The 12,606-nt window shown below is 38.7% G+C and overlaps 1 long non-coding RNA gene across 1 annotated transcript; it reads right to left on the bottom strand.

Annotated features, from left to right (window-relative positions):
- Positions 1-521: 521 nt before the first annotated feature.
- LOC127498320 (uncharacterized) lies at positions 522-12,016 on the bottom strand. The gene is made up of 3 exons (XR_007925845.1): positions 11,808-12,016; positions 3,790-3,874; positions 522-1,354 (listed from the first exon to the last, which is right to left on the bottom strand). It is a non-coding gene; the product is annotated as an uncharacterized LOC127498320 (long non-coding RNA).
- Between the last annotated feature and the right edge of the window lie 590 nt (positions 12,017-12,606).

Raw genomic sequence — 12,606 nt, 5'->3', positions numbered from 1 at the left:
TTAAGTAGCTGTTCTCATTCAGTAAGTGCTATACCATGCTATTGTTAACATGTTAGCAAATTAGCAAGTTGGCATTTTCTGAATTAGTTATAGCTAGCAAAATATTTGTTGAGATAACCTGATAATTTTAAGTTAAATATATAAATTAGTGTACTCAAATATTTCAAGTTAAGAACAATAAAATGTATGAGTACAAAAAAAATCTTGCTTAAAGTAAGAGTTTCTTAACTTAAAAAAAAAATTTCATTCAACTTTGAGTTCTGACAACTTATTAGGGTTTACAAAGGTAAATAACTCATTTGATTTGCAAGAACTCAAAATAAAAAAGTTAATTAACTAAATCTTTTATGGTAATTGCAAAATGTATGAGTTAGCTATACTCAGTACTTCCAAGTTAGGAGCAACTAACATGTATGAGTACTACAAACTAAAAACTTGATTCTGCTTACTCAAATTTGGAAAACTTTGATGTAACTGATTACCTCAATTTTTTTGAGATAGCCCAACATATACCGGTTTACAGTGTAGAATTTAATTTTGCTGCATTTTAATGTCAAAGTTCTAAATGAATAACGAGAATAGAGACATTTGAATTACCATTTCTCAATGGTCTTAGAAATATCAGTTTGTAGGGTTGAATGTGCTTGTGAAGGGACGTTTTGAAGCAATAAATCAAAGTGTGTGTGTTTTGTAAATGAAAAATTGCAGTGCCACGCCCTTTCTTGCCATCTTGTCCCTGAAGACATGGAGTGAGAGGATGGATGAGGAGTTGCTATAGAGACTTTCTCTCAAGGGATGAAGAGATGCTGTAGGATTAGAATCAGGAGTGGATGAGTGTGAATGTGTTAGTGAGAGGTTTTAAATGGGTTTTGTCTCAGACACCAGATGATGGTCTAATCAGACGTATGTGTTTGCATGAAATGCTTTGATCAGGACTGTGGCGTAACACTTTGTTTTACAATCATGTTTCACATTGCTTCAGGAAACTAGTGTGTGTGCAATAGGATATTGCATTTGTGAAACTGAAAACAATAGCAGATGAAGAACGATGAGGTGTCTGAGTATGTAAGGAGTATAACATCATCACCTTTACTTTCCCTCTCCTCCAAACACACAGAGCAAGCATTTGCAGCCATGTATGGATATGAGAAAGCAGAAATGAGACACAAAAGAAACAGAGTCGATAGAGAAGCATGTGCTGATTTCTGTTCAGCTTGGCTGTGGTGAATGCAGCTCTGCCAAGTCGCTCTCTTAATCAGCCAGCATCGTCTCCTCATGTTTTCCTTTTGCTCCCTGCTTCCAAATTGTCTTATTTTGAATGATGTCTCTGTATGGAGAGTCAGACAGTAGTAGACTGTAAAAGAAAAACCAGGTCTGTATTTGATTTATGACTCTGTGCTCTTTTGCTCTGACAGGATTCGATGGAGATTTCAAAGCAAAGTGCTTTCATGCACATTTTTATTTCATGCACAAGTGTTTTCCAAAAGCGTCCACCCCCTTCCATCTTTATTGGCATGCCAACAATGTGACTGACAGCTAATTTCTTTGGCACTCATTGGACACATTGGAATTTAGAACCATTTCTCCTCTGCTTGTATGCAATAGCTAGATTGCAAATACATAGAACTGTTCACCTATTCATCCTGTGTATGATTCTCACAGGTGGAGAAATGCAGAATGTCAGAATTGGATCTAGAACGTTCTTAGTGGCCATTCATACAGGATATTTACTTGCGTTTAAAACTCGATTTGTATGTTATTTGAGGGATGAAACCCTGAAAGCTTTTTTTTTTTTTTTCAAATGTGAAACTTTTAAAGAAGTTTTAGAGCACTGCATCATGCACGATACTCTGCAAAAGATGTCAAATGTGAGTGCATCGTCATGTCTGTCTAGCGCATATGCTGTACTTGGAGCTGTTCATGTCCTCAGATTCTGACTATTAAAGGGTTAGTTCACCCAAAAATGAAAATTCTGTCATTAATTACTCACCGTCATGTCGTTCCACACCTGTAAGACCTTCGTTCATCTTCGGAACACAAATTAAGATATTTTTGATAAAATCCGATGGCTCATTGAGGCCTGCATCGCCTGCAATAACACTCCCTTTTTCAATGCCCAGAAAGCTACTGAAAACATATTTAAAACAGTTCATGTGACTACAGTGGTTCGACTTTAATATTATAAAGCGATGAGAATACTTTTTGTGTGCCAAAAATAACAAAATAGCAACTTTATTCAACAATATCTAGTGATGGGCGATTTCAAAACACTGCTTCATGAAGCTTCGAAGCTTTACAAATCATTTGTTTCGAATCAGTGTTTCAGAGCGCCAAAATCCTTACTGAGCCATCGGATTTTATCAAAAATATCTTAATTTGTGTTCCGAAGATGAATGAAGGTCTTACGGGTGTGAAACGACATGAGGGTGAGTAATAAATTACATAATTTTTGGGTGAACTAACCCTTTAACTCCAAAATAAATGTGCATTGGTCATGTGGTACAGAAAATTACGAGTCTAAGGTTGTAATTACGAGTCTAAAGTTGTAATTACGAGTTCTACAATCACGTGAATGCTTTTAACAAGTTGGAATAGTTACGGTAATTAGGACATGGACTATTTTTTGTTATTTTTTTTTACATAGAAAATAATATAAAAGCAGCAGAGTGAATGAAACACAAAAAAGCGTTTTGTGAAAACATATATAAACATATATGGTGGCGCTTGCTAAGGAGCCTATAGCACTCATACTAGAAATACAGGGATTAGAATAAACTCCAACCCTGTATTTATTGTTTAACTTGCCCTCCCCTTTTGTGCTACTAAGTTACGAACCTGAATGAAACCTCAAATTGTGCCTTGTTGAGGAGAGCTATGCTTTTACTACCTAAGCAATCAGTGAATGGTAAAACAGGCTAAAACTTTCCCTTAGACTTAACACCCTATAGCAACAAAGCAACATGTAGGGGTCAGTTCACACATGCACTTTTGTGTTTACTCAGCTGCTTTATAATTATATAAATATAAATGTTAAACGTTATATAAATGTTCTGTGTGAATGGCCCCTAAAAGAACACCTTAGAACTGCATAGCAGTGGCCTTATATTGTGAAGTTTTATAAGTTTGTTTATTGAGTGATCAAGAAAGATGGAGTATCACTCATCTGGAGTAACTGCTGCAGAGGGACATGGAACATTTTGACCTTTTTTGATGACCTATGAATTCTGATTTCGTAATAAGCCCTCAAGTCCTTGAAGACTATGTGTGATTGAGAGAACTGGATCTCTGACAAACAGAGAGCACCACAGGGAGATATTACACTCTGATCCTTCTTCTCTCTGTAAACACGCACATTTGTTTTTCTGTCATGGTTGGGGCTTCCCATTGACTTCTATTGATCTTATAATATGATCGTTTTTGTTGCATACCCCTGGAGTCTAACCATCGTAGAATTTTATTTATTTATTTATTCCATTAAGACAGTATTATGTTTATTAAGCCAGTTTCTTCAGGGGGATTAATGGCTACTCTGCACAATGTAGGTGATTTAAAATTTTACTGTCCTAGTTGGGACAACACATTTTCTATTATACTCATATGTACTTTTTTGAAACAAACGCCACCTTATCTGCTGTGCTGCACATAGTAGTCCTCTTATAGGTGAAAGAAAGAAATCTGTAGTTGTGTTAATGGTCCAACATATGAAGAAGGAAGTAATCACGGTACTCATAAATGTATATGCTATAGATCTGCAGCACTTTTTACTGAATGATCAAGGTTTCAACTTACTTTGAACAGATCTTAGGCAGACTGATGCTTCTCTGCTCACCCCAGTGTTTAGACATGTAGTTGGAGATCTGAGGAGCAGATACGACTAGAGAAGGGGGGAAAAAAACAAAGTGTCAGCCTCAGGACCAGGATTAAAATGAGTTTGACAGCTGCTCTGCATTCATCCACATAATAATAGTGAATATACAATATTACTGAAAGATGGTGAAAATTTCTATCTGACAAAACACCAAGTAGCCTACCTGAGATGATGTTTCTGACATGTATAATGAAGCGTGTGACATTTTATAATTGTCTGACGTGTCCTATGTGTCTTTGACCTGATTTCATTTGAGTGATTCAAGTGCCCATATCAAATCTGCTTTACAGATATTATAGATGGATATTATACACATTTTAAACTCTGATTATGTCTACCCCATCTTCTTTTTTAGACATAAAATATTAACAGTTTCTCAGAGAGCATTGTTTCCTAGAGATACAGATGTGATTGTCTGTGAAAGTGAAAGCAGGATACAGAGAGTGATGACAATAAATGGAAAGAGCAAGAGAGAGAGAACCTAGGACCATTCATCAAAGTTATTAAACTTTTTGTTTGTTCAGAGTAATAAAATAATCAGTCACTGCTTCCTCTGACGCAGTAGTCCAGTGGAAAAAGGAGCCAAAGGGTAACAGTAACTGTTACATAACAATTGGTTGGTAAAGACAGACAACTTAAACATAAGCCAATGCAAAGTGACAAAAGCCTGAGTGGATTCAATTTTGTTTAGGATCCCAAATACAAAAGTGTTCATTATTTACTGTTTTACTATATTTGCCTCAATGCGGTTCTGCTGCAGCTTCTCTGACCTGTATTTGCACACACACACACACACACACACACACACACACACACACACACACACACACACACACTCACTCACTCTCTGTCTGCAGTAATGGCAGTAAGTCACTCAGTGTTTCCATGTTGCCAGACTGGAAACTCAACAGGACTGGAAAGTCTCTGTCCTTGGCAGTCCCTTGACGATTTTTTTTAACATGGTGTTAATGTTCAGCCAACACTCCTTTAAAGAAATACAACCACTTTCATTCTGAATGCTTTTGTTGCTTTAGGATTTGTGAAGTCAGACAAAAGACATGGGCTGCATCCAAAAACCTAGGAAGCTGACTTGTTGCCTCGCTGCCCTATCTGGCAATGACTTGTAAGGCAGCGTTTGTGCATGAAGGTACCTCACGAAACTGATTTCGGACAGAGGCAGTGTAACTGTTTAATGATCTACCGCTAAATAGCGTGAGCTTTGGTGAGAACTAAACAAATATTTAATTACTACAGTAGTAATTTCTCGCTAGAAATGACATCAAAAGTGGAAAATGTTGCTCAAAAACATACATTTACACAACAACTGACCAGCAAACTCAACTTCCAGACACCATCTTTAGTTTTCTAGCTCCACTCCCTGCGTTACATTCGTAAGGGCTCATCCCTATGCCCTAATTCCTTCAAAGGGTTTACCTTCTGGAGTGAGAGCTTCGAAGGGAAGAAGGGTGTAGGGGTCAAAAAAACTCTTTTTTGGAACGCACTTCTGCGTCATCTTAACAAGACAATCAAGGAGGAGTAGATTGTGCAAGCTGCGCCTTTTGTTTAACGTTAGTTTATTAGGGGCCAAGCACCGAAGGTGCGTAGGCACCTATTGTATCTGTTGGCGTTCTTTTTTTCGATTCTTCTTCTTCTTCTTCTTCCACTCTGGAAGTCTATGGCAGCCCATAGAACCGTATGGTAAAAAGTTGTGAAATTTGACATACAGTTAGAGGACAGTCTGAACTATCTCCATAGCAAATTTGGGGTCTCTAACTCAATCCCTCTAGCGCCACCAGCTGTCCAAAGTTGCACTCATGTTTATGTTAATAACTTTTGAACCGTAAGGGTTAGAAACAAAATTCTTTTTTCCTCTGATTCATTGGCTCAAGTCGAATCGATTGACGTCATCCATTATGATCATTTTTCCGCCATTTTGAATTTTCTGAAAAACCTACTTTTTTTAACTCCTCCTAGGCCGTTACTCCGATTTTTACAAAAATTGAACCAGATCATCTTCAGACCATGCTGACAAAAAGTTATGGAATTCAAGTTGATTTCTCAAACCATTTTCGAAAAAAAAACGCAAACGAATTTTACGTAGCGCTTGCGAAAATAGACATAATGCTGTATCTCTGCAACGCTTTATCGTATTCAGACCAAACTTGGTACATGTCATCACAAGCATGACCTGAGGCAACATGCAGCGTTTCGGCGCAGTGCCACCTACTGGTGCAGAGATAGGAAAAATGGTTATTTGGTCTCGTTGGATTCGGGGCATCATGCCGAGCCGAATAATATCCAATTTTCCCATATCGGCCATTTTGGCCGTCGGCCATTTTAAATTTTGTGCTAAAATGCTGTATTTTATGAACGCATTAGCGTATCGCTACGAAACTCGGTATGGGTCATCAGCACAATGCCCTGAAGGAGCCTGAGAAGTTTCGGACTTTTTTTTTTTTCATATGCTTATAACTTTTGATCTGGTTGGCTTATTTTCACGGGAGTCACATCCTTAGACTCCTGAATCCTTGCCAATTTAGCGCTTAAAAAACGATTGCGAATATCTTCGAAACCATTAGTCCGATCGAGACGAAACCAGCGTAGGAAACACGGAACCTAAGCTGGTTAACTAAATGTCACAGCCCAAATGTCAAAATTTTGATAGGAAGTGGCAAAAAAATAAAAACAAAGTCGTCCATGGGTCATTTTTTATGATCTCATATATAAAAATGTCTATAACTCCAAAATGAAATGAGATATTTGCACCAAATTTGACACACACATGTATAGGGTCACCCTGAGGACACATAAAAAAACTGTTGGGATTGTGCCTCTTGGTGGCGCTATAATTGAACAAAACATGAAATTTCCATGAACTACAATACAGTATTATGATATAAAATGCTATATTATATGAATGCATTGATGTACCATTACGAAACTCAGGATGTGCCATCAGCACCATGCTCTGAAGGTACACAATAGGTTTTGAGATAGCGCCTCTTTCTGGTCAAATTTTATAATGAAATTTAAAAAAAAATGCTAATAGCTTTATATAAATGTGGCCTATTGTAATAAGACTGATCTTAACTAATTCCGTGGGTCATGCTGAGAACATTGATGCCAATTTTGCCACAGTCAGCCAAACTTTCTGTCAGTCATTTTGATTTTCTTTAAAAACATACTTTTTCGAACTACTCTTAAACCATTTGTCCAATTTTCACCAAAATCGAATCGTATCATCTTTAGACCATGCTGGTAAAATGTTATGGATTTCGTGCTGATAGACGAAACCTTATTCATTTACCACAGCAACAAATTAGAGGCTTGATGCCAAAATGACTCTTGAGGCTGTATCTCTGCAATGCTTTCACATATTGACACCAAACTTTGCGAGTGTCATTGTCACCTCACTCTGACCATACCTCATTAATTTAATCACAGTGCCACCTATTGGTCGGAAGTGATAAACCGGTAAATCTTTATTATTGACTGTATTTGTGATTTTTTCAGCTCTTTTGCCTAAAATGATCTTAATAGGTCTTTAATTGCTCACTGTTGCAGTTGGTCTGATGCTCCCAGCCATGTTGGCTGGCTTCTTGTGCCTCTTTTGTGCTTGGCCCCGTAATTGCTGCTTGCAGCTATATTTTATTTATTTATTTTTGGTTTATCGCACCATATCGTATATTTTGTCTATGTATTTGAAACATTTGAATGGACTGATAAAGGTAGCTGTAAAGTATTTTGTATTTATGTCGTTTTGACCATAATTTGACCATAATAATGTACCAAATCTAACTCGTATAAATATTACAGTAGTATAGAAAAATACTATACATACATTTATATGTAAAATCGAACTCCGAGCCTCCTGTACCCATTCTTTGATGCCAAACAACTTCCCTGTGCAAAGGATCATGGGGGCCTGAAGTGTCCATCAGTTGTACCCTTTGAAATCCTTCATTCCGAAGGGCCCTTTGAAGTGGCCAGTTTTGAGCACTTCGATTTGGAACGACCCTTCAATATGGCGGCCATGATTGTTTTCACTCCAAAGTGCCCTTCGGAGGGTGATATATCCCGTTTGGAACGCACCGATAGTCACAGAATGGACGCACAGGATTGTGGGATATGAAAGGCAGTGAAGGATACATCTATGCCAAAGCCACTGGAAGGCAAGCCTGCAACCTTTAGCCAAAAAAGCGTAACAGCTAATGCTAACGCTCCGCCTCTGGCGGTACACAGGGAAGGAGACCAGGGGCTGTTTTTTGAATGGATGTCAATGGATGAGAGGCTTCACTATGCTGATTAAACAGCTTTTGCGGGGAAATAGCTAATCATTTAATTAATCGACAGCCTGTTTGCTAATCTTCAGCATGTTTTACACTAAACAATACTTTCGTTGGGAACTATATGTAGATTTTAGCTTGATAAAAATGTATTTTTTTAAGAGAAGGCATAGGGAATGTTGCGACTGATGTCACTGCCATTACATGATAGGCTGAGAGGTGCCACACATGATTAAGTTAGCCGTTACGCTTTCTCCAATGGTAGGAGATACAGACCCTCTCATCTCCCTATAATATACGATCTCTGACTATGCTGCCTTCAGAAATCGTTCAGATGAAGGTATCTCAGGAAACAGGAAGTGAATCTGCGCTTTGTATGAATACTTATCCACTTTTTCATGAGAAATGCTGTCCAAATGTCCTATTTGTCATGATGACGTCTGAAGTCCCCGCTGTCATGATCACCAGTGAAAGTGCCCATCATTGCCACCAGAGGGCACTCCAACCTGGACTACACACATCATTTGGACTCCACTTCCCATCTACCCTCATACCCTGGACTGATCACCCTGCACCTGCTACCCATTATGCAATCACTCACTCACACATAAAAGACACTTGCACCCACACCTCCATGCAAAGTCTTGATTTTCCCCGGTGATCTTTTCTGAGCGGTACTGTGGATTGCTATTCTTGTGTTTGACTGGACTGTTCCTCGTGTTTGATTCTCTGCTGCCTGCCCTGACCTTTGCCTGTTCCTGGATTCTGTACGTTCGCTGCCTGCCTTGTTCTCTGCCCGTCTTTGGACTCCGTTTGTTTGCTGCCTGCTCTGATCTCTGCCTGTCCCTGTTTACGCCTCTGCCTTGTCCTTGCCCTGTTGTGTTTGCTTATCAATAAAAACTGCAAATGGATCCTAACTCCGTTGACCCAATCCTTACACCTGCCAAAGGAAGTAGTCCCTTTTAGCAATTTCTTAGCAACCGCCGTTTTTAAGACACAAAGGTTTAAAAAAATCACAAGCGGGTTAACTGGTGTGTTTTATGTCATAGATCAAAATGTGAAAATATTTAGAGGCTTTGTTAACCACAGACCTTATTTCAGGCAATTTATCAAAAACCATTCAAAAAACCCATTGACTTCGGGGCGATGGAACCGGAAGTCCTAAAATGCTAACTCGCTTCCGGGTTTTGCCTACAAAAACAAGTCATCCCTGAGGTACTCTATAGACCTTATGTAGCCCCGCCACATTTGTCTTCCAGTTTGTATTTCTACAGCGATCTTACGTATTAATGAATGAACAGCTCGTTTTAAAATCTTCCTGGTCTACTGACATTTAAGACATCTGCTTTAAACATTACAATGCTCACGATAACTTTCATTAACTCTACAACAAGTAAATCCACTTCACCAGCTAATTATTCTTTGACAGTGATGCCATAGAAATGTACAGAGCTACCGCAAAACGGAAGTTCAAGATGGCGGCGCGCCTGTTTCTCTGGCGCATAAGGTTTATAGATGGCTCATGTCTATAGATGGTACATCTCTTGTGGTCCGTATAAACAGAACCAGAACATTTCTGCTTACTAAATTTTGCCTCATTACAAAACTACATTTATTTATTTTCACAGTAGGCCTTGAGAGTGCAGAAAAATAGGCATTTACAGGGGTGTTTAACAATCAGCTAGCCTGAATTATTAAGACACTTGTAAGCTTGTGCATAGTTTAGTTACTTTTAGTGACAAAGGGCCCAGAGAGGTACTAAAGTGGACTATTTTAACGATGTCTTTAGTACCTTTCTGGTCCTTGAGAGTGGTGGTTAAATTGCTGTCTATGGAGGAGTCAGAGAGCTCTTGGATTTCATCAAAATTATCCTAATTTGTGTTCCGAAGATGAACAAAGGTTTTACAGGTTTGGAACGACATGAGGGTGAGTAATTAATGACAGAATTTTTATTTTCGGGTGAATCCTTTATGTTTGAAAAATTGAATGCAGTCACTGTTTTTGTGAAGTGATTTTGCACTTGGGACGGATTTAGCACTGAAACTGAAAATGCAATATGGGAAGTATGTGTAAGATAAACAGATTGATTGATGGGAAGTTTTTCAATTTTGGATTTGCTTCAGGCGATGAACTTTCTTTACGCGAGAGAATGTGTGTGTGTGGGTGGACGTGTAGCTGCTTTCTCCCCACTTACATGTTCTTCATACTTTAGTGTTGAGTCCCTCACACACACACACACACACACATCTTCACAAGCGCATAAACACCCTTCAGGATCTCTGTCAGACACTTCAGACGTGACACCGATATGACTGAAACTGTGTTTCCTCTGCTGTAGGGAGTTCATTTTATCCCCTAAACAAAAACCAACTCCAAGGTTCCTTGCCTATGGTCTCCCCTCAGCCTCTCCGGCAGCTCCACAGAGGCCTTTATTATTTCACCTGCAAGCAATGAGAGCCAAACTACACACTGTATCAGCGGGGAGATCATTTTGCCCTCCTCCCCCTTTGGTTTTCCTCTCATATCACATGCTGTCTTAAAGTCAGCTGCCTAGAAATGAGGCCAAAATCCTTGCTTTATATTTTTCTTTCTTGCTTTTGTTTCTGCTTTTCTTCTAACTCTAATTTTGCTAATTCATCTTTAGTTTTTTAAACACTCCAGCAGGGTGGGCCACAAATACACAATTCTGTAAGATATGAAATATCCATGAGAATGTAATTTTCTAATAGCTGTCTACATTTTTTAAAAACTTTATTCTAGCTAATAATTTTAATATTGCCTGTAAACCCATTCAATTTTGGAGCCAAATCCTCTATGTCTCCGCACTCCAGAGTACAAACTCTCTTTATAAACTCTACATCACACTCCCTGTTCCCTTCCCTTCAAATTTTCTTCCCAGAATTCAATTGTTCTGCATTTTTGCATTGTGGACAGAGAAAATCACCAAAGCTCATTGTGTGGCTGTCAGCGTGTATTGGAGCATATGTGCGTGTGTGTGTGTGCGCACGTTTTTGTCTTGCGCATAGCAGATAACAGCATGCTCTGCCATCCTGATATACTGCACAGATTGCACGCACCACTGCAGAAGATAAATGTAATATCAGACAGGCAGCGGAACTATTACAAGGTACCCTGTAGATAGAGGTAGATTTACATGGATCATGCATTGACTCCATACATGTTTTATAAAGCATGAATGATGGCACACTGCCCATTAAGACATTTTATTGCAGGCATATTGCCAGATCTTTTGAGAACTTGTCATTTCTGTACATTTTTCCCCCTGAATGTTGCATAGGCCTATTCCAGAAAGTCAGCGAACTCAATTATGCTGTGATGTTTATCTTTTCAGCCACAGCCAGAGCATGATCAGCATCAGTTGTGTGTGAGGAGATATGTATGTGGGATGCATTGATTTTTATGCAGTAAACATTTATTGCTCAGTGTTATTGTTGTTCATTAAATATATATGTGACCCGTGCTGGCAAAATGAGTCGGAATGCGCACGGGCTAATCACGAGCTACAGGTAAAACAAGTCAAAAAGGTTTTAACAAAATTAGTTCATTAAGCCCTCATCTAGTGATCCAAATGCTTCAAATAGCAATTAAACATCTAAAAGTATCTTTATTTGTATGTTTTCAGAGAGGAGTACCTTTCCTTTGTCCATGAAAAATGTCGTTTTTCTCTATTCGCTTCACCAGTCGCGCTTCCCCTCAACAACTTCCTCATTCCGCAGCGTTCCAGCTTTGTGAATATTCATAGCGAATTTTTGATGGCATGAGTCTGAACCAATGAAATGTGATTTTCAAACTCATGCTGAGGTAAACAAATCGATCTTACTCGCGCTGATTGACAGATCCGAAGCGCACGCACAAAGACGCCTCAGATAGCGCGCGATCCTGATACACACATATACACTATATATATTTGGTTTTGACGAGGTGTGTGCCAAATTAGGTGTTATTAACAGGGATTTCAAGGTCTGGTTGCTAGGTGATTTTGTTTTGGAACCTTCAGAAAACTCTCAAAATTGACTTTGCTGACTTTATCGACTTCCAACAGGAGTAGCTCAGTCACTTTTTGTCGGATTTCAACAAATCATACATCATTTTGAAAAATAACAATAACTCATTTTTGAAATTTGCTCATTGCGACTCATTTTGCCAGCACGGGTCACATATATATATTGACTCTCAGGTCAATTTATGGTCAGTTTAAAGGGATAGTTCATCCAAAATTGATTTTTTCCCCCCATAACCCTCATGTCATTCCAAACTCAGCTCTCATGTCTCATTTGCATTTCTACATAATCAGACTTGTTGTGTTATAATTTATCATGTAGTCATTTGACATTCAATCGTTAACAATGTCAAACCTGACATGTTGAATAAATTCACGATATGCGGACAGTGGACCGCATGATTAACAACTTACATTTTCGTCTGTTCCCA

Source organism: Ctenopharyngodon idella, chromosome 17 (assembly GCF_019924925.1).
Source record: "Ctenopharyngodon idella isolate HZGC_01 chromosome 17, HZGC01, whole genome shotgun sequence".
NCBI lineage: Eukaryota > Metazoa > Chordata > Actinopteri > Cypriniformes > Xenocyprididae > Ctenopharyngodon > Ctenopharyngodon idella.
Note: the sequence above shows the minus strand (reverse complement) of the source record. Positions and strands in the feature narration are given on the sequence as shown.